At 45.7% G+C, this 25,308-nt stretch overlaps 1 long non-coding RNA gene across 1 annotated transcript; it reads left to right on the forward strand.

Annotated features, from left to right (window-relative positions):
• Positions 1-5,570: 5,570 nt before the first annotated feature.
• On the forward strand, positions 5,571-5,964 carry LOC144827214 (uncharacterized). Its single transcript, XR_013610083.1, has 3 exons — positions 5,571-5,653; positions 5,750-5,830; positions 5,924-5,964. It is a non-coding gene; the product is annotated as an uncharacterized LOC144827214 (long non-coding RNA).
• The last annotated feature ends 19,344 nt before the right edge of the window (positions 5,965-25,308 follow it).

The following is a 25,308-nucleotide window of genomic DNA, read 5'->3' on the forward strand; positions in this document are numbered from 1 at the left end:
TTGGTTGTACCCCTCCCCGGTAAAAATCTGTGCTGCATTGGGGGATACTATTTTGCTGATTACTGACGAAAATCACATCGCCAGTATTTTTGAGCAAATCTTGGCATTACTGCTCATTAATGTTATTGGCTGGTACAAGCCTAATTCCTGCACAGGTTTGCTTTTCTTGGGGAAGACTACAATATTTGCGGAAGCCCAAGAGTCGGGCAGATGGAAGCCCTTCTGAACTTGCAAACAAAATCCAGCATATATGCTTTAAGACTGGCCAAATAAATCCTATAAAACTCCCCAGGAATACAATTTGTCCCGACTGCATTCCCTGATGTTAAACTTGATATGGCCATTGCAATTTCATCCAACGAAAAAGACTGTTCTAAAAACTCAAAATGCTTCTCATTTAAATCTTCATATAAGACTGATTCCTGGTAGCCCAAACATATCCCCTGCTACAATTCCCACCTCATCAATATATAGCAGCTGATAAAACTTTTCTAAGGCAGTCTGTATTCCTTCCGGATCAGGCACTAATCCCACATACGTGTCCCAAATTTCTCTAATCTGACCTTGAACTGTAAACTGTCTAGTTCAAGTCACTAAAAGATGCCCCACTCTTTCACTGTACTCATAAAATGTATGTCTCCATTCTGTGTATTTATCAGCACCTTCTTGTGAAGAGATATCTACTATTGCTGCTTTAGCAATTGCCACTTTAAGTTGCACAGATTCTGTCTCTAACCCCATGATACTGCATCAATCAAGTGGGTTTCTACCATCCACAATATCTAATATAATTCCAGTACATATGATTTCTCCTTCTTTTGACGAGACAAGCTAAACCTTTATGTCTCCCCCCAACACAAGCCTTGCAGGTGTTCCAGATCATACCAAAAGAGGCACTACCACGATTGTAAGTCATAAAAGCCGAGATCCATTCCCTCATGTGATTGATATAATTATCAGCCAACAATAACACACGTACAAAGGGCCAACTCCGACATTGACGAGGAGGGGAAATCATTTCTACCTCCAAAACCAGCAGATTATGGTCCGACATTACCCAATCCGGCAATCCTGCAACAGCCTGAAAAGAATCCAAACATGCAGGCACCCGATGAGGTGCAGAATTTTTTTTAAAGCTGAACGTCGGGGGTACCTTTCTCAGCCCATATATCAGCTAACCCATGGGTCGGTCCCAGATTTCTAAAAGATCTACAAACTTTAGGCTTAAAGCCTTGGTAATGTTTGATACCTGCATTGAAAATCAGCCTAGTTAGATAGATATTAAAATCTCCATATATAATAAGCAGAAATGGCCATAAGGCCAACTCATTATTTAACCAGTCAAATACTGCAGGATCATCCGCTACTGACCCATACAAGGAACAAAGAGTAAAGGACCCATTGGGATAACAGCACTCCGCAATAGCCCATCGGCCATACTTATCAACATTAGAGTGTGGAAAGCTACCGCCACCTTTCCGTGCCAAAATATCCACCCCTGTGTATGTGTCCCCTGACAAGTACAACAGACAACTTAGGATCCAGTAGAATCTAAAATATTCTGCCGTGCCCTCTCAGTATGGGTCTCCTGCATACAGATTATATCTGCCTTCATAAATTGCAAATCAAGAGCAACCCTTTGTCATTTCATCTGGTTATTTAGGTCACAAAGATTCACTGTAGCAAACCGGAGGTTACTCATCTAATATGGAGAAAAAAAACATACGACAATATATCTACAGTATCCTTTCCTAAATTTCAAACCAAAATGCTGCATAAAAAAAGACTTTTCTGTTTGCTTGACTTAACCACCCCAATCCACACAAACCCCACCAGGAGTCCCACCCCCCAATTAAACCCCAACTACCACGAGCAACACCCCAAAAAATTATTACCATAAATATAATCAAATATGTGCATCAATCAAATCAATTCCCAAACATATCCTTGTTCTCAACCAAGCCCAAACCTCCCAGACTCCCCCCAGAGATCTCCTTTAGGTATTCTTGTGCTTGTACCTCTGTGGTAAATGTCTGAGCATTCCCTTTAAAGATAACCTTGAGGTGAGCTGGATTCACAAAAACACGCCACGGCCCATTCCCTGAAAGAGCGAGAACAACTTTCGGAGGCACCACCTCCTTTCTACTGTAACGTGGCAAAAGTCAGGCCAAACACGGAAAGTATATCCTTCAAATGAGCATTTCACCTCAGGCCTACTCTTGTCAGATATTGCTCGGCAGAGGAGAAAATTGGCAAAGAAAACCAAAATCACTGTAGTTTTTTCAGTTTGCTCCGCCTGCTGGTTTTTCTTAAGCATGAATGGAAACCGATGGACTTGATGCACTTCAGAGTCCCAGTCTTAGTGGGAGAGAGCAAGAAAGGCCCCCTTAATAAGCCCAGCATAAACAACCTAATGTCATTCCCCTCCACATGTTCTGCACAGCCTAAAAACCTTAAGTTTTTTCGCTGCTGGAGGTTCTCAAAGTCGTCCAGTTTCCATAATACATTTGAGATTCATGCTAGTCCTGATGCTTCTGCGATATTCCCACATCAGCTTCCACTACCACAGTCTATTCTTCTACAGAGGTGACTCTCTCAGCCACAGAACATGTCTTGTTGACCTTCGGAATTGCCCCCTGTAGTTTCTTAGTAGCCAAGTGGGACTTCTGTTTTTCTGTTGGGACTTCCCATTGCATCTGTTTTAAAGTCGTATAAATAAGCTCGATGGAGGGAGTATCTACAGCGCCTGGGCCATTTGGTATTCTACTTAGAGGTGTACAGTTTACCCCCAGATTATCCTTCTCGTAGACTTGTTGAGTAGCAGAATAGTCACACTTTAACTACTGAGCGATGTTCGCATCAGATTCTTGCCCTTTCCCAGAGGCACTGCTTTTCTCTTTCAGCTTTTTCTGGGATTGCAGCCATTTCTCAGTGACTGGTGTAAAAAGACTACTGCTGAAGTTACCCCCAGAGGCACCTCGAAACAGACTCCACATTAGTTAATCCATCACTTAAGCCAGAGACATCAGATTCATCTGTAAGCGAAAATAATGTTCCCCTTGCTCAGGGGACTCCCATCCATCTGGGCTCATCAGGCATGTTTCAGTACACAGAAGTGCAATATCATGATTCCCTGCACCCCCAGCATCTTCTGTGACTTACTCCTTATTCACAACCTCCAAAGTACCGGGCCACTATGGTCTCCAAACACAGGGGTCCTATCTTTCCAACCTGTTCGTTTAGGCTACAATGTGTACTCAAGTTGATGACCTCACCCATCACCGGTCCCTTTAACTGTAACAACACTGTTCCTGTATTCACAGTCTCTGGGGGAAAGCTGTCCTGTGCTCCGCTCCGTAATTCGGCTTGCTCAATGTGTGCATGCATACTCCTCCAACCCCTTCGGAGGATGCCTCGATCCTGAAGGCCATGGGGGCCGTGGTCCTTTGGCCACGCCCCATGTACCTTGCCGAAGGTTTAAAACATGTAAATAACAGGGAATGGTACAGACCGTCAAAAGAAGACCCAGTCCACGCAATTCAGGACAAAATATCACGACTTACCAAGGAGGGTTTGGACCTTGGTTTTCTAGGACCTAAAGAGTATGAATTCCTCAATAAGAAAATGCCTCGAACTCCGGTTCTCTACTTCTTACCGAAGATTCATAAAGACGACAAGGTACCCCCGGGCAGACCCATTGTCTCGGGTTGCGACTCGGCGCTCGAACCAGTGTCTATATACATTGATTTCTTCTTAAAGCCATGTATTGCCAAAGTCCGATCGCACCTTAGCGACACAACAGCCTTCATTAAACAGATTGAGGGACACCCATTCGATGACCGGACTGAGTTGATGGTGACACTTGACGTCGCCTCGCTCTACACCCAGATACCGCAGGATGAGGCTCTTGAGGTCATCGAGCTATATCTAGACCAAAGGGAGAGACCCCACCGGGTACCCACCAACTTCATTGTGGCATTAGCAGAGATAACTCTCCGTAGTAACTACTTCAAGTTTGAAAATAGCTTTTATGTTCAAATCAAAGGGACAGCCATGGGTTGTCCCTATGCACCGGAGCTGGCTGTGCTATACATGGCACAATATGAGGAGCGTTTTGTCCTTAGTGCCAACCCTTTTTCAGGACAGATCATTCAGTGGCTAAGATACATCGACGACGTCTGGCTCCTGTGGCAGGGGAGCCAGGCGGACGTCGAGCAGTTTCATTTGTGGCTGAACGCTAGGCACCCAGACATCCAATTCACACTCAACCAAAGTCCAAAAGAAATGACTTTCCTGGACGTCACGGTAAGCACCCATGAGGCTAAGCTAATTACCTCCTTGCACAAAAAGGAAACAGACCGCAACACCATTTTGCATTATACCAGTTCGCATCCTCAATCGTTAAAAAATAATTTGCCTTACGGGCAACTGTTGAGGATCAGGCGAAATTGCACTAACCTTTGTGATTTTGACTCTCATGCAACACGATTCTGCAACGAGATGGCAGAACAGGGATACCCCAAAAAGCTGTTAAAACACTCTAAGAACAGGGCCAAATTTACCTCCAGGGAGACATTGCTTGAAAAGAAAGAGAAGAAAGATCTGCAAAAATTGGTTTGTGTGACAACATTCGGCCAACACACGAACCAATTCAAAAACATAATTAGGAATAACTGGCATCTTCTTGAGTCTTTAGAGTATCCTCTCCAAAAACCCATCTTCGCTATGCGTAAGAACAGAAGCATAGGACAACATTTAATCAGAGCAGACAGTCATATCACAGCACCCAAAAGCGACCTTGTCACGCAGTGGAATCTGAAACCCATATGCGGACATCATAAGTGTGGCAATTGTGTTTCTTGTTCAAGCACCATTGAAGGTGACGTTTTTGTAAACAATGGCATCAGATGGAAGCATGACAGCTTCACAAATTGCAAGACCAGAAATGTCGTCTATGCGGTGGTCTGCCCATGTGACAGAGTTTATGTTGGCAAAACAAACCAGCCGATTAATGCCCGAATTACCCAGCACCGCTCCCGGCTTAAGAAAAAAGTCATCACAGCCCCCATGGTGGAACACTTTACCAGTAATGGTCACTCTGAGTCTGATTTTAAATGGACCGTACTGGCATGGATTGACCCTAAACACTTCCGTGACGTGGATACAATGTTGTTGCGCAAAGAGGCGTATCTAATCCTAAAGTTTGACAGTGTAAATAAGGGTCTTAATAGCCTCAGTGAAATCAATAGAGCATAATCATTTTGTGCATGCTGTTGGACACTACATGTCCCATAATGCACCTTATTGGTCAGCCAAAACCTGAATTCATGTTTCACACTACAGGTCCCAGCATGCCCCATTACTAGGTCTTCCGCCTGATTGGCCCGCCACAAGTTCGATGGTTTGGCCACCTGACCGGCGACGCCCAGAGACATTCACATCTCTGAGACACCGCTGTGGAGCAAGTATGCTTGATCGGAATTGACACTGTGGTAAGCATGGAAGCAGCCGTTCCCGAAAACTGTTCATTTAATATTGACATGTCAATGCGGTAATGCATCCCCCTCCCATTCCCCTGCAGATATTGATTCGAGCGCTTGGTGAAGAACTCGTAACAGAGCCCCCATTGTGGGTACCGCGAATTTTTGTCCAAGTAAGTAGCTCAATTTCTTAATCTAAACGCGACTAGCGCTTGAAATTGAATCAAATAGCAAAGCGGTAACATGGTGCCCTCCGCTTTTCCCAACAGAGGTACAACTGTCTCTCTGCATGGTGGAACAGGGGCCACATAACAGAACCCACCTTGAGGTTTTTGCGGACCAACGTCCAAGTAAGTGCCTTCCTGAATATCAAGGGGCTCATGCGATTATTTAATTGGTGAATAAACAGTGTACTAAGACGCACTCCACCGCCTTCTTTCCAGAAAACTAAAAGAACTTCACCATTAGCGGCATAGATGTGGCCCGGCTTCCACATAAACGCAGGTAACTGAGTAACAGATGTTTTTCCAACCTCCCTTTCCTGCGCATTCGGCCAACGCTCATTGACTCTATTACTTTGTTGCAGTGCAGGCCACCAAGCACAGACGACATTCCTTCCAATCCATGATTAACTGTGGGCAGTAATCACACAAGGTACAAACTGTTTTTGTTACCTAACTGCCCGGAGACTGATGGTTAGAAGTCGCGCTAGATAGTAAAATTTTGCTTTTGTTTTTTATTTTAAATAGTGCCCATGGACTAGATAGAATCTGCCCTGATGAGAATCCTGCAAGCTGCGAATCAGGATTCGAAACGCGTCGGCAGTCGTTTTTTTTCAAAATTGCCATTTATTGCGGAAACTGCTTTTGGTTCCTGAAATCCATTTGAATAGCTCCTATTCAGGCTCTGTGAGCATAACAACTGTTTCAAATGATGTTTCTCACTTTCTCTCTGGGTTTCTAGACATTTACAAAGAGCCCTAGTTTCACAAACGTAAAAAGTTTTTTATGGTCCATGTATTCAATGTGATGTTGGCATTTGTGAATAAGTTAATGTTTTTATAATTGTTCACCATTTTGTTGGGTATTGCACTTTTGAATTTGATTTATTTGTGAATGTATATATGACTCAACCATGAGGTTGATAGTGATCTGAGTTCTGCTTATTGTGATTCTCTCTCTTTTTGTAAACTGAGTATTCAATTGACAAACATAAAATGTTTTGTGTAAACTAACAATTTGTGGTTTACTCGTACCGGAAGTCAGTTTGTACTTTAATTAACTTGGGGGCATAGGCAATCATTTCTATGTTCATATTGTGAGGCCCTGCCTACCCTCCTTCCCATTGGGCCCAGCCACACTTGTGTGTTCTCGATCCTGAAGCAGCAGCAGCAAAAATCTCGGGAATTAAAGGCTACTTATACCTAGGTGGTCCCACGCTAGACCACAAATCCTTCTGAGACCCCTTCTTCAGCGTATCCATCCCCGATACGTGCCTTTCAACCATGATGAGATCCGCGTCCCCTGCCTTTCTTCCGACAGCCCGCCGGGGCTAAAGCTGAGTTGTTGTAAGCGCCCGCGCCGTAGCTTCAGTCCACTCATTCGCACGTTTGTTCAATCTCTGCTGCATTCTCTGTTTGAAGTGAAGTTTGAGCCAACGGGTAAGCTTGCCTAACACGCCACCTGCCAGCCGATGCAATATCACTGCAGCCACTCCTGACCCAGAAGTCTCTTTACTGCTCAGGAACCGATTTCCAACTTGTGTTATCTTGTGGGCTAACTGCAGCAAGTCATGAGCCGTCTTATTTACAGTTAAAACAGTGCTTTCTTCACTGCCATTCCCCTACTGAGGCTGGAACTGGGAGGGACAGCTAGCGTGGCATACTAAGCAGATGCCACATTGCCCCGATGCACATGTGGATTTCAAATGCAGTTCTGATACTTTCTCTGGCTCCTCGTGTTCAGCCGGCGTAGCTAGTATTTTAGACTCTCTTTGCTTGTGCTTGTTGCATATCCATTTCTGGAGGGGATCGTCGGGGGATGTTCAGTATTACATCATGTAACAGTCTTCCATACAGGAGATGTGCAGGGGCGCATTTAGTTACGCTGTGTGGGGTAAGCCTGTATCCTCTCATAAACTGGTGAATGATGTTTTCCATGTTGGTCTGCTGTTCCACCGCTAGCCTGGCGGTCTTATTGAGTGTGCACCTAAAACTGTTTGACTTTCCCATTAGCTTTTGGCCACCTGAGAGTTATCTTTCGGTGCTGGACACCCAGTTTTCCATGTATGGTTTGAACTCAAGGCCTTGGAAAGGAGAGCTTTTGTTTGTTCTGAAGATTTCTGGGATGGTGTTAGCTGCAAATATTTTCTCCAGTGTGGGATGTACTTGTTTAAATGCAGTTGAACTTACTATCTCTACAACCGAGTACTTGGTGCCGCATTCATGATTACCAGTAGTTGCTTCACATACAGGAGTGCGCAAAGGTCTGCCCTGACATTGATCGAAGGGGCTGTGTCAAGCTTCCTTGGTTATCATTGGGGCTAGCAGGTTAGGATTTCTCATAGTTTGGAATAACAGGCAATCACCAATTGTTCTTTCAACATGTCCACCCATTCCTGGATCCCGTAGTTTCTGGTTTAGGTGTGCTTTGGTGTTTACTATTCCTTGATGTCCTGTATGTGCTAGCTTGGTGGTTTGATCTTGTAGGGATGGTGGTGCTGTTATTTTTGATCCCTGAGGATCAGTGTGTGCTCAAGTTATTTAATACCCCTTTCCCCCTTATGCCTTCCCTACCATGTTATCCAGTTATTCTTTCTGGTTGTGTTAATAATCATTTGTAGGCACTTGTCATCTTTGGTTGGTTTTGTCAACCTTTTGTCATGACATGCCTTTGGGACGTGTGGTCTCAGCCACCAGTTTAATATTTTCAGAGTCTTCCTGTATCAGTTAAGCCTGGTTCCCTTGGAGGTGCAACAGTAATTCAGCTGGTTTATTGCAGCCATATTTGATCGACACTTTGAAACTATATTTTTGTAGTTCTAATAGCCACTTTTATACATGGGGTGCTACCAGATATGATGTTGCCATGAACACGTTGATGAGGAGCTTATGGCCTAATATGACGTAAAATTCCTGTCCATACACTTCTGAATGAAAATTTGCATTCCCCCATCACATGGCAAGGACTTTTTATTGAGGAATATCGAGGTGGTGGATAAGACCCTGCTGTGAGACACCAATGACCATTAGCATCTACATGTCCATGTCCTGCAATCTGACAAGTATGGCTCCTATTTGGCTGGCGTCGACTGCCAACTTGATTTTCAGCTTTGGAAGGAGATATCTCATTGTTATTTCAATCAGTAGTGAGTTGTTGATGTTTGCTATTGCTTCCTGGTGTTCTGTTGTCCACAGCCAGGGTTGGAGAGGGGCTTTCTTCATCAGTTGCCCCAATGGCTCAGTTAACGTTGCTAGGTTGGGAACAAATCTGCTATAATATGTGGCCATCTCCAGGAAGCTTTTGACTCTTTACTGTCTCTTCTGCCAGCTGCTTACTGTGGATCCACATTGACATCATGTTTTGAAAACATGTATCTGCAGAAAGCGATCTTGTTTGTTAAATTATGCATTTTTCTCTATGTAGGGTGAGGCCACATTCGGAGATTACCCAGAGGGTCAGTCTTAGCCTTTGGTGATGTTCCTGGACAGATCTTGCATGGATCAGAATGTCACCACTAATGTTGAGGCTTACCACTAGTCTGGATGAGGCATCCCTGATTATATTTTGGAATACCTCTGCTGCACAATATATCCCAAAATGTAGCTGCTTATACCGACGCAAAACGACATGTGAAGAGAATGTTGTGATGTATTTTCTTGCTCTGTCCTTTTGAATTTGGTGGTAACTAGGGTTAAGAACCAGTTTTGAATCCACTGTGACCAATTAAGCCATGAAGGAGGTCGTCAATTGCTGGGGTGAGTTGCCTTTTCATTTATACTGCTTTGTTGGGCAGTCTCATAACAAAACAGACATCTACTGCTCCTGGTTGTTTGGATTTCATTTTGACGTTGGTGCAGCAATTCAGTGGAAACATGGCTCACCCCCCTGCTTCAGGACTAAACAAATGCAATTTAAAAACTGTAAATAAAAAAAACACATTATCATTTCTTTTTCTTCAAGGTGCTATGAAACAACAGTATATCACATGTATGTAAACAGTGCTGACATAGCAAAACAATAGGAATTGACAATCCTGCAAGACAACCCTTTATATGTCATATTCACTAGGAGGTTGACAAAAAAGGTGACACACGTTCCCACAGGATCAAGTTCCCACTACATACACCAGTGAGACCATGTATTCCATGAAGATTTATATTGTTTTGGGGTAGAATCCGATCAATGTCGATGAAGAAGAGAGCTTGGTTTAAAAGCCCAGGCACTTGCAAGTGCATGCAGAGACATTCCAAGCCACCAATTGCAGATGTACCTGACAGATCTGAAGATGTGGCTGTTCTGCTGGACTCGGGACAGCTGCACCAGTTGGAGAGAAGGACAAGAGGGGGCTGACGAGACAATCCCAACAGGATTGGGAACCACACCTACATCCTCCAGAAAGGGGTTATCAAAATCAATTCTGATTTTTGTTCTGAAACGTGACCCTGAGAATCATTGAATCCCATCTAATCTTGAAGGAAGACATCCATCACCAGTGAAGAAGGGACAGGCCTCGAGTTGTGCATAATAAAATCTAGAATGTTAATCAGGAGGCAAAAAGTGTATCTTGCAGGCAAACCATTACTCCATCAGTTTCACAAATGATGAGGAGTGGACTTTCCACTCACTGGGAATGTTGAGGAATCAAGAGTTTCAATCTTCCAGAAATGTGTCGTTGCTAGGAAGGTAAACTACTAAGACTGAAATGTTGTGGTTGAGGCAGAACTTCCAGAATTCCTTGGGTATGTCCACCAGAAAGCAAGACTTCCTCCATGCCGCAGACGTTTGATGTACTGTACCACCGACACATTGTCCACCTTGAGGAGACGGCAACAGTGGGATTTTTGTTGGCCTAGAGAATGGATTGCAGAAAGTCAAATGCCTGGAATGGGTTGATGTGTCACTGAAGTCCCTCCTGGGACCATCTGTATCCCATTGATATCTCCCTGCATATCATTACCCAACTGAGTCACCTGGCATCAGATTTGATTACTACATCAAGAACTATTTCAAAAAATGCCTCAGCTGTTCCAAATTTCCACGTGGGCTCACCACCATAGAAGGTCCTGACGAACCTCTAGAAAAAGTGAAATTACATGATCATATGAAAGACCTTAACACCTGTGAAGCATGTTTAATCACCGTAAAACTCTGTAGTGTAGAGGGCCCAGAAAATGGCCCCTATAGAAGCTGACAAAAAGGAACACTAATCTGACTATCCAGCAAAGAATGACTTTGCCCTTCAACAGTACTCTGATAATTTCCTTCTTGATGGATATGATTTTGCGAACTGGAAAAGAAAGTGTGGATGACATTAAGTCTATGAAAAAGCCCAAAATGCCTATCTATTTGGAAGAATACAGTGAGATGTGTGCAGGTTGCTTTCAAAACAGTCCTGTAGAAGTAAGACCATCAGATAAAGCTGGTAAAGGAAGAGATCTGGATCTTGGGTCATGATTAGGATATCGTCCAGGTAATTACACTAATCTCTTCTAGCCCTCAAAAACTGTACAACAGTTTTCATTATCTTGGTAAAACACTATGGGACTGATGAGGAAGAAAAACTGAGGCAAACAGATAATCATCCCAGAGGTTTAGGTGCCCCATGAGATCTACTTCTCTTAAGAGATCACTAAGGAGGTGAGGCTCTTGATCTTCAAATGTCAGTGGAGGATCCATGAGTTAAAGTCTTTAAGACTAATTAACAACCGGGATTCTCCTTTTTAATTGTCCCCTAGAACAGCATTGCTGAGGATGAGAATCGTCTGGGCTGGGGAGAGCATCCCTCATTGCCTTCTTCTATATCAAATACTATATCACTGGGCTTAGGTAGATTTGTTTCTTAGTTGACAACTAAATCTGCCTCAGGAGAGATGTCTGATGGGAGTGGCATATAACACTATGTGAAAACCTCAGACAGTTTGGAGTATCCATGCATCTTGTGAAATATGTGACCAGTTCTGGAAGAAAAAACATATTCTGCTCATGAGATAAAATGTAATGTAAGTGTGGAAACTCACCTCAGAAAGAGGTGTTGGACAACCTTCTACTAGTTGAACCGCTGTGGATTTGGCCTCTGAAACTTCTGGGAGTAGAGGGTAAGAATTCTCTCCTCAGTGATATTCATTTTAGGAGCTTTTTCTGAAAGGGTCTCCCCAGAGGGGGGCTGCAAGGATTTGCAGCCAAGAGAACACCCCCTGTCTCCTCTGGCCTAATAAAAACATTTTGATTAAAACTCTTTTTTAGAGCTGTTAGAGCTTTTCCCAAGAAGGTGAAATTTTCCCACTTTCTTGAAAAAATACTTTCTACACAGAAGGCCTCCTGATGACTTGCCTGCCTCACTGGTCACAGGTTCACATAGTTTGAAATCTACAAGTAAAAGGAAGTGCTGTTGAGAATGTGCAATTTGATTTCCCTGAGAGACAAATGGCATGCTGGGCCCATCCTACTAAGATGTCAGAGTTGATAGGAATGCTCTGATCTTCTTAGACAGGGGCCCCTTAAAGATCCAGCGATTTATCTCCGCAGGATCTCCAGGATCTCTCTATGACCTTCTTTTGATCTTTTACAAACTCACCCTGGAAAATTATCAGGAGTGAATCGATATCTGAGGTACTGGCCTCTCTGCTATCACACGGCTGAACTCGTTACCCACTAAGCTCAGAGATTCCATGTTTTATTCGCAATTTAGCAAACTTGAGAAAAAATACTTTATTCACTGAAATTCTAACTCTCCATTTTTTCAGTATAGTGATCTGAGCACCAAGACACCCTCTTTTTGTAATCAATTGTGCTCTATAAATTTGCTATTCATTCATGAGTGAGTGAGGAATGAAGGGCTGAAGGTAAAGCAACATGGGAAATCCACCTTAAACTGAGTCTGAACAGAGACATTCTAGACTGAACAAATATATGCATGGTGTCAAGGCGCAATAAATCTTACAATGAATCAAACAATTAAATAAAACAGTGTGCTATGTTGAATCAATAATGAGAAAAAGTACTTAACATGCTGCTCTGAGCAGCAAGAAAGTGGAGGTCCCTCAGGAGAAAAGGGTGTTTATATGGATATGTGGACTATCATTGGTGGATAGGGACTCATACATGAGCGATGTAGTTTTTTCCTCACAGTATCATTGGTTTTGTAGATCTTTGAGTTTGAAGTTTACTCTTTTGGTAAGTGTTATATGGTTGCTTTTAAAAATAAAGCAAGAAGGAGAATGTCTAATCCGAGCCTCCAGTCCTGATATGGAATCCTCTCCTCTGTGTCCTTAATAGAATTAAAACTTTCAAACATGAAAGCTAGGAAATTTTGTATTTTCTTTTTCTAATAGTCATTGCCAACTGTAGTCCTGCTTCCATGTCACAGTCCAGGCTTTTTTCTTTTTCTAATATTCTGTTCACTTAAGTAGTTTGTTTTTTATAAATGAAGGATTCACAGAAACATTACAAAAAGTTATAAAGAAAATTATTATCTTTTCAATTAAACTTTAAAAAATCTGTGCTTTATAATTCGAGATTTAAATTCAGATTAACTATACTTCAATTACATGAATTCTGAACATTAAAGTATTGTATTAAATTTGGTAAATGCCTGTATGAATATTTTTTTTTGTAATCACTATTAATCGAATATGTCATAGCAAATATGAAGAAGAAATTTCTGTTTTATTCAGAACAGGGAGGAGAGGATTATGCAGTTGCTTCCTTGCATTTTATTACAGAAGATATGTGAGAAAATCATGAAAGTAAATGTGCATATTGTATATCTGAGATAAAGACTTCAATACCCATAAAACATAAGTAAAAAACAATACAGACCCATAACGCACCCACCAGGATATTTATCAATCACAGAATTGAGGATCATATGAAATCCATGCCATTAAAAAAAGTCTGTGTTTGTTGAGATGCTGAGAGGAACATAGCCCATTTTGAACAATGTAATTGATGGCGATTCTTGCTTCTAATCTGCAAATGAACAGAACAAAATACCAAATACTCATTCATTAAAATGGACTTGAAACTAATGTTGTGAGGGAAGAAATGTGATGAAATCTAAATGAATCACAGAACATTTTGGAACAAAAATCATTCAGAATAACAGGGTATGGTAATCCTTGCCTCGGTGTCCTTAACAGAATTGCAAATTTTTCTTCATGCTTTCTATAAAATCTTTGATTTTGTGACAGAAGCAGAATCTCGGATTGTACAAGTTCAAAGCTATTCTACAATCAGGGATAAGGCATTACTAATTGTTTTTTAACAGAACTCCTTAAACATACAATCTGAAGATCAATCACCATCAGCCACGGTTATGATGTCTTTGAGGCGTGTTCTCTAGTTAAACGATTTTGAGGCCTTTACACCTCTTAAGGGATGGGCGACAAAGATGGAAGGGTCTATGCCGGTTTCTGTCAGAATCCAAATGATCCATCTGGCTAACGTAGGGCAAGAGACAGGTCCGTAAGGGCAAACAAAGGAAATCAGGAGTTGACCATAAAAAAAGGATCCGAGTTCTGAAGTAACTCTTTTGTACATGCGTAGACAGTTTACAACACAAAGTTTAGAATCCCCAGGGAAAGCTGGACACAGATTTTGTTCTATCAAGTGATTTCTCCATCCATAGTAAAATACCTACCTGCAGGTTCCAAAGCTTGAACATGTGACACTCTTTTGCAGAAAGCTAAACAGAGGAACATGGCTAGTTTCACTGAGAATTGTTTTCTAGGGATGTATGACATTACAATGCATGCTTTTACCACGCATGCTGTTACGGCGCAGTTTTTACAACGCATGCTGTTACAACGCATAGCGCTTAGGGTTGCTGGATAGCGAATAGTTTAATTTACTATTCCAACTCCATTGCCCGTGGATAGTAGGGAAGGTGTTGGATAGTAAATTAAATCTATTCGCTATCCTAGAGCGCCCCCCAGCGCAATGCGTTGTAATGACATACGTTGTTATAGTTGCGTCTTAAAGGCACTGCGTGGTAAAAGTTGCGTTGTAAAGGATGTTTCCCGTTTTCTAGATAATGCCCTTCTGTCAGGCCGAGACTCAAGAAACTCAATAACCACTTATGATAGGTATAAGCACTTAAGTTATTTAGGGGTAGAGTATCCAACACCTCACAATAATTTACAAAACACAGGATGTTCTATGACAGTCGATCTGCTACAGGAATATGCCCAGTTGAAAAGACTGAGGGATTAGAGGTTCCAGTCCTGAAAGAAAGACCTTCAGCTACGAGTGATGCAAAAAACTTTGCCAAAAGGATGACCTCTGCTGCCACGGAATCTAGAACCCGTTTTACATGCCAGAGTGTCCACCTGTCCCAAGGTGATCAGTATCTCTTGTGAGTTGAGTCAGAGCAGGCTCTGTCAAAGAGACTGAGAGCTTGTTCTGAAATTCCTGGCATTTTCCAGCATCTTCAGAAAGGCTCCAGGCCCCAACCTGGAACACCAGCGCATGTGGCTATCCCACTTGGTCCAGGAGCAATGTCGGAAAAGAGGGAATGATCATTAGGAGTGTGGAGCACAATTCTAGGAGGAAAGAGAACTAACTATAAGTCCTCCACAAAGGTGTGACCAAAACCATGTCTGCCATGTGCATCCTGACCTGAAAAGCCTCCTTCACGATCATGGAAATGAGAGGGAAGGCACAATCAAGTCCCTTCCACTCCAGCATGAAGACATCCATCGTCATTGAAAATATATACGATTTCCAGCTGTAGAACAACAGTAGTTGAAAAGTCATTTCCCTGGGAAAAAGGTTGATCTTGCATTGAGCCAACTTTCCCATTATCCTAGAAGTCCATCAGATGTCTGGACTTTCAGGCTGCTACGTTATAATCCTTGCCTGGGAGATGACTCGTTAAAACTGAAATGTTGTGGGAGAGGCAGTAATGCCAAAAATCTTTTGCAGTATCCACTAACATGCAGGATCTCATTCACCTAGGTGGTTGGCATATTGCACTGCCAAGATGTTGTCCAATTTGAGCAGAATAAAGCAAGAAATATTCAGGGTGGAGAAGGAACGGATGGTAAAGAGCCCGGCCAGGAGTTTGAGGCAGATGATGTGTAGAGATACCTTTTCCTCCCTCTCACCATTGGGCCTGCCACAAACTATCAATCTGAACCTGTACACAGGCAATGACCTGATCGGTGCAGTAGCTGTCGCCTAACATCTCTCTGCAGGGAATCAATCAACTGGATCCCTGACTGGACTTCATACCCTCCAGTGCTCTAGTGTTCCTCGCAGAGCTCAATGGTCTTGTCAGGCAAGCGGGCATTGGTGCTCCAGGAGCAAGTAGTCTTGGATTTCCTCTTGGCAATGTTCCATCCCTCAGCTGGGAGACTGGTAGGCCTTAGCCCATAGTCGTGGTTACAGGTAAAAGTCTTACAGAGCTTCTCCTCACACAGCCAGACAGGCTGCTTGACAGTTGACAGTTTTGGGGGCCTTGATCTCCCCTTCTTATAGTCCATTTCCAGACACCAAATGTTATTTAGGGTCTTAGACTTTGAGGTTTGTTTTGGAGGACTGCTTACTTTTGAAGTCCCCACTCCTCTGTCCCGCCCTGCCCTTCCCCTATAAATCAGTCCGTCTCAGCACAAGTGACTCCAAATCTGAAAGCCACACAACACAGGCCTTGGGAGTGACTAGGGGTTACACACCTAGTTGTCAGCCACAATGATATGACTAGCAAAAAGTTACCCCAGGGACCCAGCCCTACTATTTGTGATCCTCTTATCAGACCCATCATCCTCTTGAGATGTGCCTAAGCCTCTTTCCAGGGACCTCTCCCTGAATCAAAGACCACCCTTTAAAGTTTACTGAAAAGCCTGGCTCTTCCTCCTCCAGTGTGTGTGTGTGTCCCACGTAGCTCACAGGAATGCAGCAATTCACAAATATGCCTGGGGGATTCCTCTACCTCATCATGCTCCTCTAGTCAGCCCTGGGTTTCCTAAAATGGAAATCCAGAGTCTGATGTATCGGACCAGTCACAGACACAGATACACATATCACTCAGCATCTCTAGTAAAGGCTAGATCATATATTCGCAATTGTAAGAGTTAGTAGAGTGGAACCAAGTGCATAGGGTTCAGCACGACTAGCCTGGAACATTGTGCCAAACCTTAATGTAGAAAAGGGTAGTGTGATATTTCCCTACCGGCAGGGCCCGGTGTACTTCTAGAATCTTCCATTATCAATAAAGGCAGTTTGAGGGTTGTATCTTCACAGCAGGAAGTGTCAGCACAATGGGACCGATTGCCTAGGTTTAAGCAGAGCTAGCTTAAGTAATTGCAACCAGCTTTAATGTGGCGGGGATAGTTTGCTTTTCCCCACGGCAAGGCTCAGCATATTTGCATCTTCTAATATTGATAAAGGCAGTTTGTGGGTCATATCTATGCAATACAACAGGTCAGAAGGAAGTTGCTAAGTGCCCAGTAATATGGCTAGCCTGAGACACAGTCAATAACGTTAAAGTAGTATTGGGTAGGCTAATTTTCCCTGTAATGTGCATGTATGTCCCTAGACCAAAATTGTTGTATTAAAACAGCAGACAAAAGCTCTGTTCTACCAGAGCAAACCAAAGCTGCAACATCCAGTAGGTTAAATCACCAAGCTCTGCTGGTTGGAGTCAGCATACATAGGGGTTACCAATTCTGATTCTTCTCCCTTTAGTATCCTTTTTCTCATTAAACAACAATAGCGTGCAAGTTTTAAGGATGCATTTGTGTGACGTTTTCATGGTTTCAGTGTATTTATGAGTGACAGTCAACGACCAAGTGTGTGACACTTAGAGTGATACTTTCTCACAAGTAAAACCAAGCAATGAAATGCATGGAAAGAGATAAATATTATAAATTATACCCTTCTGAGCTATGGAAAGCTCTAAAGAGATCTTGAATCTGATTTACAGCACCTTAAATGGAAAGTGTTAGAAATTGGGTTTCTGGTTTACCATGGTGTGGGCCTTGGTTAAGCAACAACCCCAATCCCAGTCAGGGTAAGGCAGAAACAAACCCCACATGAACTTGTGCTCCCCCTCTGATAGTTTTGCACAGAGCAGTCAGGCTTAACTTGAAGGCAATGTGTAAAGTACTTCTGCAACACTTCAAACAGTAAAACAGTAACAACACCACATAAAAAGAGCTGTCACCAGGTTTAGAAGAACAGAGTGATTTTTAATAAATAAAACAAGACCATAACAACAAAAATCTGATCAGTAAAACCGGAGATATTCATTTTTAACGTTTTTGGTTGAAAATAGTGCTAAAAAGCACTAAACATCACAATGGAGAGCTGGTTGATCTAGACTGGGACAAAGTCAGAAATTCAGGCTGACTGCGATGAAGCATGGGACAGCTACAGGGACCCAGTTAGGCTAGCTGAACAAAGTACCTTGAATCCTTGTTGCAGAGCATTGTGTGGATGCTGGTCGAGGAAATGCAGTGCAATCGAGGTGATGCTTTAGTTCTGAGATGCGGCGAGGCTGCAGTGCGAGGTCCTGTTGCATCGTCGTCGAGGATCCAGCCGACGGAGCTCGTGAAATGAAGTTCAGAGGCGAGGATGCAGCACGCAGCTGGTGATGCTTCGATTCCGAGAAGCTGCAAGGTTGTGATGCAGAGTCCGGTGTTGTCGAGAGGACCTGGGCCGCAGATGCTCTGCTCCTTCGGCGATGCAACAGTTGTGAGGACTGTGAGGGAGATGCTGACTTTCTGCGCCAGGTCCAATCCACGCAGCAGTGGCGATGACTCAGTTCTGTCGATGATGCGTTGCTCAGCCGAGGAGATGCAACGGTTCTGTTTGGGGAAGTGCCTTTCAGCAGAGAAGATGCGTCGGGTGCACTGGTAAGTACCTTAGGCCTACTTCCAGGAATCCAGGTCTAGGGTGGCACCACTTGGCAGGGTAGACTCACAGATGGCAGAGTTCAGGTGCAGGGTGGTTGGAAGCTTGTTATGTCCCTGTAGGTTCAGATCAGGAGGCCAGTCAACTAGCTCTTGGAGTCACTCTGGGTTCTGGGTTCAAAAGGGGCAGGTCCAGTCCAGTGTAAGAAGGGGGAGGGGCTACACCCTCCAAAAAATGAAACAATGCAGGTATATTGCACACCCTTGGCTTTATGGCCTGTAAAATATGTATTTGAAGGGCGAGTTTTCACACGCCTTGGAGGTTCAGATTCAGTAGTAGAAATCTCACCCCAGCACTGGGTACTTGGCCTGTGGGGCGTTAAAAGGATTCTGCTGTAGTGATTTAACGTAACCATTGTGCGTGAGCTCCCTCGCTCGATGAAACAGATGTGCTTATCACCTGTCATGTACATAAATCTGTTTAATACGTGTTGATTGGGGGTGCAGACTTTCAGCATCCAAGTGATTTACAGCAAGCCTAAATAAAAACAGAACCACACAAGCACAGGCAGGATTTTTTGTTGTTTGTTTCATAAACTGAAATATTACAGAGCTGGTAAACTAGCATACATGTGTTCTTTTCTGGGGGAAAAAGGATTTTACTGTTCTGATGGCGTGGAAGCAGTTTTTCCGCCACCGCTATGAAGAGGCAGCTTCACTTTCTTCGCTGCACCATGGAAATGAAATGGCTGGTCCTGTTGGACTCTCTTGTTGACTTACATGGGGTCTGTGCAGAGGACCCAGTGGGCTTCCGGATTCAACAAAAATCCACTTAATTCAGGCGCCTTCAATGGTTACACCTCAGTGAAAGAGAGAGAGTGTGCCTCAGTGCTGGGAGAGGGGCTCAGCTGGTGACTGCACCCAGTGTGTTGACGACTCTGAGAGAGTGCTACTTTTAAATATACTGCAAGTACGTAGGAAAGAGGCAGTGTGCTAGTGTGCTCATGTGTGTGTGAAAGAGGCTGTTTGTGAGAGGTGCATGTATGAGACAATGAGAGAGTGTGTGTGTGTGTGTGTGTGCCCCCACATGATGCAGTACTTGGTGTATGCTCCACATCATGGAGGAAGACTCAAAAGCCCAGGAGGAAGCCAGAGGACATGGGAGCCAGCCAGTGGTAAACAAAGGTAAGTAATGGGTGGACTCTAAGTCCCTTTTAAGATTATTTTTTCATTAAAAGTGACTTCACAAGCAAGGAGCAAGCGCTGTGGAGGCAAATTCTAACAAATTACACAACATAACAAGCATTGCAAAAGGCTGGCAGCCAACATGCCTACTGGCTGTTATGTTTGGGGATGGACCCTCCCCATGGTGAAAGAAGTACTGAGGGGTGTTCATGATGTGGACCCCATGAATGGTACTAAGGTAGACACGGCTGCGACGTCACGGTAGAAGGCAATAGAAGTGGCCGGGACTTGACCTTGTGGCCCTTAGCCAGTGTGATACTACACCAAGTCTAAGCCTCTTTGTTAACACAGGCCTGCACAGTATAATATCCCACAAACTGGTGACAAGTGGGTACCTTCTCACCCACCTTCGTGCTCCTGCTCCTGGGTGCCGTAACTGCTGCGCTCTCGAGGGTGGCACGCAGAGCGTTTCCCATTGGTCTGCTGTTGTCGCTGCAGCCTGTTCCGACCACGGAGTGTTTCCTGCTGCTATGCGGGAGGCCCGCGGTCCCTGCAGGGGACCCCATAGGAGGGCAAACCCCGTAGTAGGGCGCAGGAAACCGCAGGCCCGCCAGGGGGAGGGACGGAGGGGCGGGGTTGGACAAGGGTAGGCCACCCCCCCCTCTCTCCAGGGCTGATAAGGGGAGCACTTCTGCCCGGGCGCCCTCTTTGCTCTGCCCCCTTTCACTGACGGTCGCCCCAGGCTGTCCTCGCCAGCCCAGACACAGGCCCCTAGCCCCTTCTTCTTCTCTCACTTCCCCCCCACGACGCCGGACGCGAGGCCCGCAATTTCACTCTCCAACGGAGGTAAGGGATCATTTACGCCTCCCCCCTGAGCCCCGTCCTCGGTATATCCGAGACGACAGGGCTCCGTGGTTTTACCACGGGGGAGTCTTCTGATCCAAGTTTGTTGTTGCGGGGTCTCGAGGCGTTTTTCGTGCGTGGGGAAAGGCGGCGAGGAATGGCGCCATTGGGAGGGGATCTGTTGTGTTAATCGGGGCGACCAGTTGAAAGGCGAGTGCAGTGGCGGGGATCGTCGTGTGGGTCCGCCGCCACTGTCCACGTTAAAATATATTTAACAAGCAGGGTGTTGCGTCTTAGGACGGCACGCGACCAGTCGTAGTTAATTGTACGGCGATGTTTCAATGGCGGGGATCGTCGTGTGCATTCTAAAATATAATGATGCTGATCACCGTGTGGGTCCCGCCGCCGCCACCGGCTTCAAATATAATAATGTTGATGCACGCGACCAGTCGCAATTATTTGTAAGGAAATTTTCAATGGCGGGGATCGTCGTGGAGGACGCATGCTGATCACCGTGTGGGTCCCGCCGCCGCCACCGGCTTCAAATATAATAAGGTTGATGCGCGCGACCAGTTGTAATTATTTGACCAGTCGTAATTATTTGTAAGGCACTTTTTTGATGCTGATCACCGTTTGGGTCCGCCGCCACTGGCTTCAGATACAATAATGTTGCTGCAATTGAGGTACCAGCTTCATCAGGCAGTCACGGGCTGCAAGGCCACCCCCTAAGTGTGCCGTCCTAGCATCCCCCCCCCCCGTTTGTAGGCATGTTAAATGGCGGCGAAGGGACGGTTTGTTCCGAGGGAAGCCGCGTGGTCGGGGCACACAGTAACGCTACAATGCGTTTTAGCAAGCAAAGGTTGTGCCGTCCTAGGCAGCATCCCCCCCCCCCCGTTTGTAGGCATAATAAATGGCGGCGAAGGGACGGTTTGTTCGGAGGGAAACCGCGTGGCCGGGGCACGCAGTAACAAAGCGAGAGGTAGCATGGTGCCAGCGCGCGTGGTCATCGGGCCTGCTCGCACTACTATCGGTTAGAGTGCACAGGCTTATACCGATTAGCGGTATACATACACAGCCCTCAGTAGGATCAACACCGGGCGAGGAAGGAACGCAATTACGCACGGCCTAATTGAATGGTTTTGCCTCTGCTGCTGGAGGACGGAGATATCCACTCGGGATAAGCAAAACCCAGGGCAGGCGGGGTTTAAAGGCAGCTTCGTCGGTGGGCGGACAGCTTCGTCGGTTGGCGGGATGCAGGGCTGGGGTGTGCGCCATCAGGTATGGTCACACATCCTGCACGTGCGCTAGCAATTTTATAGTGCACGGGAGATATAGGTTGAATGAATATAGTTATGGGGTTAAAATATTGATGGGAGCAGTATCAAATACGTTAGGTTCAAAGGTCAGGAGGACAGTTAAGGTTACTGTCAGTTACTGTCAGAAATCCCGGTAGTAAGTACGCTGGGAAACAAGCCAATGCCACTAAATATGATGTGCTCTAAGGGATGGTATGTAATGATTTCAAAAAGGGTTGTATTTCCTGTTACATGTCATAATTGCGTGTTCCCCCAATTTCAGGCAACTAAAGATAGCGACATAACCCGACGGGAGTACAGTGCACCCCCCACTCCCCAAAAGCGGAAGGTAAGAGCTATAGGTGGGGGTTGGCCATTGAAGGGGTAGGGATAATACATCCAAAAGGGCCGGTGTTCATGGTCCGGTCCTTTTGGTCAGGGGTGACGGGGGTCCCGGCCGGGGACTGGTGCTTTAGGCCTGGTCCCACAGGTGCCAGCTACCGGAAAAAAGGGGTAGGGCTAATGAAAATGGTGTTTATATCAACATATACAGGGCCGTGGTACCCGACAGGCATCGCGGCGACGTATTCGAAGAACAGCGTGGCCCCCTCTCTGTTTTAACAGTTCACAAAACTCAAGTAAGTATTAAAAGGATGATGAGAATGCAATTTAGAGTGAGGTTGAGGATACATATGTGGCATAGGTCCAGTAGTCACGACGTTTTTCTTGCAGGAAGTGGCCTTGACGATGGCAGAAATAAGAGCAGTTGGTGTAGGAGCAGGCACGGCCGTGACAGAAGCTCAAGCGGCGCACGCGGCGATCTTCCCGCAGCTAGTCGAGACGAACGGTGTGGCATGGGCTACCAATTTACTGAAGGGCAGCACGGCGAACCCATGTGTGAACAATGACATTATTGCAGTCGAAGACGAGGACACTAGTAGTGCTGGACACGTTAGAGCGTCCAAAAGAGCTGAGGTGCCCACAAACAAAGACTTTCCGCCACCTCCAAAAAAGAAGGGCACTGTTAATGCCGCAGTCGCAGTAGTGCATGACGTCCCACGCACTTCGGACTTGTCGGACAGGGTCCAGGAGTTTCCTGGCCCATCAATGGTGCCTGCTAACAGGCACCCGGCAGTGGAATACGCTACCAGAAGCGATCTGGGTAAGATGATGTCCACATTGGGAATATTCATGAAAGAGATGAGGGAAAGTGTGATGCCTGGGCCCAGCGGTGGGGTACGACCATCCAATGTGTGGGGAGCCGGTGCCGTTGACAATGGCACATCAGGAGACACTGGGAGAGGGCAAGAGGGTACCGACTTATCCAGCATTCCACCCGCACCTCCGGGGACCGGTTCAGCATCCCCTGGTGACCCCCGGGACCGCACATTACGCCAGCGACCCCAGCAGTGCCCGCGCCCCCGGCACCGCAGCCACCAAGCCCAATAGCCCCATCCCCAGATGCGCCAGCGCCCCCTTCCAACACTGCGACACCTGCTCCCACGCTACCAGCACCTTCCCCAGCGTTGCCAGGTGAGGAAGATGTGCAATTCGACGCCCCCTTACTATCAGGCCGCTCTTGCTTGTCTTGGGAGGTCCCGCAGGCAGCAAAGGAACTAATATGGAGGCGAGAATTTATAGATATTTTCTCTTTACTGATGCTGGGTCAGCAAGGGGCAGATGTACGCAAGGCGGGTGTGAAAGAAGACGAAAAGAAAGTGAGATTCCAGCCCTGGCCAGAAAAGAGCATCGATAACTGGTTGGAGGCCTTTGCTATACTGTCCTCGGTCATTATGGAGAAGTTTAGCGACCAAGGACCAGCGTTGGTACAGTATGGGAGGCTCATCCATAACGAAGCAAAAAAGTGGGGAGGTGTAGGCTGGTTAGAATACGATAGAGAGTTCAGGAAAAAAATGTCCAGATCTCCTAACATGCGTTGGGACCATAAAGAAGTACAGTTATGGATGGATCATATGGGGTCCAGGGCGCTCCAAGGGGTTACTACAAACAGTAAGGCGCAGGATACCCTAGCAGCGCATAGTGACAAAAGCAGCTCCACGGTGCAGCCGGAACAGAGGACGCCGCCCTTTCGAGGGGGCCACAGGGGGAGAGGTCAAAAGAGGGGAAGCGGGAAGCCTTCGCCAGGGTCATCTCCAGGGTCATGTAGGTTATTTAACGGTGGACACTGCCACTGGGGGAGTTCCTGCAGATTCACGCATACGTGCAGCAATTGCGGAGGGCAGCACCAGGTGGGAGCATGTAGGTCTAACAAAGCACAAAGGCAAGGTAGCTATCACGGTGGTAGGGGTGGGTCGTGGTAGAACAAGTAACTCACCCGCAGCCCTATCGAGCTCAAGCACCACCCCCCTGCCCATCCCCCCCCCCCCAGCATCCTTCGGCTTAACAAATCATCCCCTGCCTGTACTTCCCCAGAGTTGCTGCCAGATCTGACAGAGTTGGGCGCAGTGAAAGGGCCCTCACCGATTAAACTGGAGCGATTGGTGCCATTGCTGAACAAATACCCCAACAAAATTGATGGGAGATTGCTCCTGGGGGGTTTTGCTGAGGGTTTCATTATCCCATACATAGGAGCTCCTGCCGCCAGAGATGCAGACAATTTGAAATCGGCTAGGGACAATCCTGAGGTAGTGAGAGCCAAAGTGGGTAAGGAACTCGAACTGGGGAGGGTTGCTGGCCCATTCCCGTTACCCCCATTAGACAACTTTGTGGTATCACCGCTGGGGATAGTACCTAAGAAAGAGCCTGGATCATTCAGGCTGATCCACCACTTGTCATACCCGGAGGGAGAGTCAATTAATCACAATCTGGAAGAAGGGGTATGCTCTGTCTCATATTGCTCATTTGATGTGGCCATTGACCTCGTGCGTAGAGCCGGGAAAGGGGCCTGGTTAGCAAAAGCGGATATTGAGTCTGCTTTCCGACTCCTGCCAGTGCACCCCAGCAGCCAGAACCTACTGGGCTTCAGGCTGGGCAATGAGTACTATTACGACAGATGCATGCCCATGGGTTGCTCCATTTCCTGCGCTTTCTTTGAAGCCTTCAGCACATTTTTACAATGGGTACTACAAGGCGTGGAGGGTGTTCTAGGCGTCACCCATTACCTGGATAACTTCCTGTTTGTAGGCAAGGCAGAGTCAGCCGAGTGTGCAGAGGCATTGGCAAAATTTCAAAGTATGACTAAGTATCTGGGAGTGCCACTGGCTCCTGGGAAGACCGTGGGTCCAGCGCAGGCTTTAGTCTTCTTAGGGATAGAAATTGACACGTTAACAGGTGAGGCCAGGCTCCCAGCAGACAAGGTCACTGAACTAGCGGCCCAGATCAAACAGGTGCTAGGGCAGGACAAGGTATCATTGGACGACATCCAAAACCTACATGGGAGATTAAGCTTCGCTACAAAAGTGATACCAGCGGGCAG

The sequence above is a fragment of the Lissotriton helveticus genome, chromosome 4_1 (assembly GCF_964261635.1).
Source record: "Lissotriton helveticus chromosome 4_1, aLisHel1.1, whole genome shotgun sequence".
NCBI lineage: Eukaryota > Metazoa > Chordata > Amphibia > Caudata > Salamandridae > Lissotriton > Lissotriton helveticus.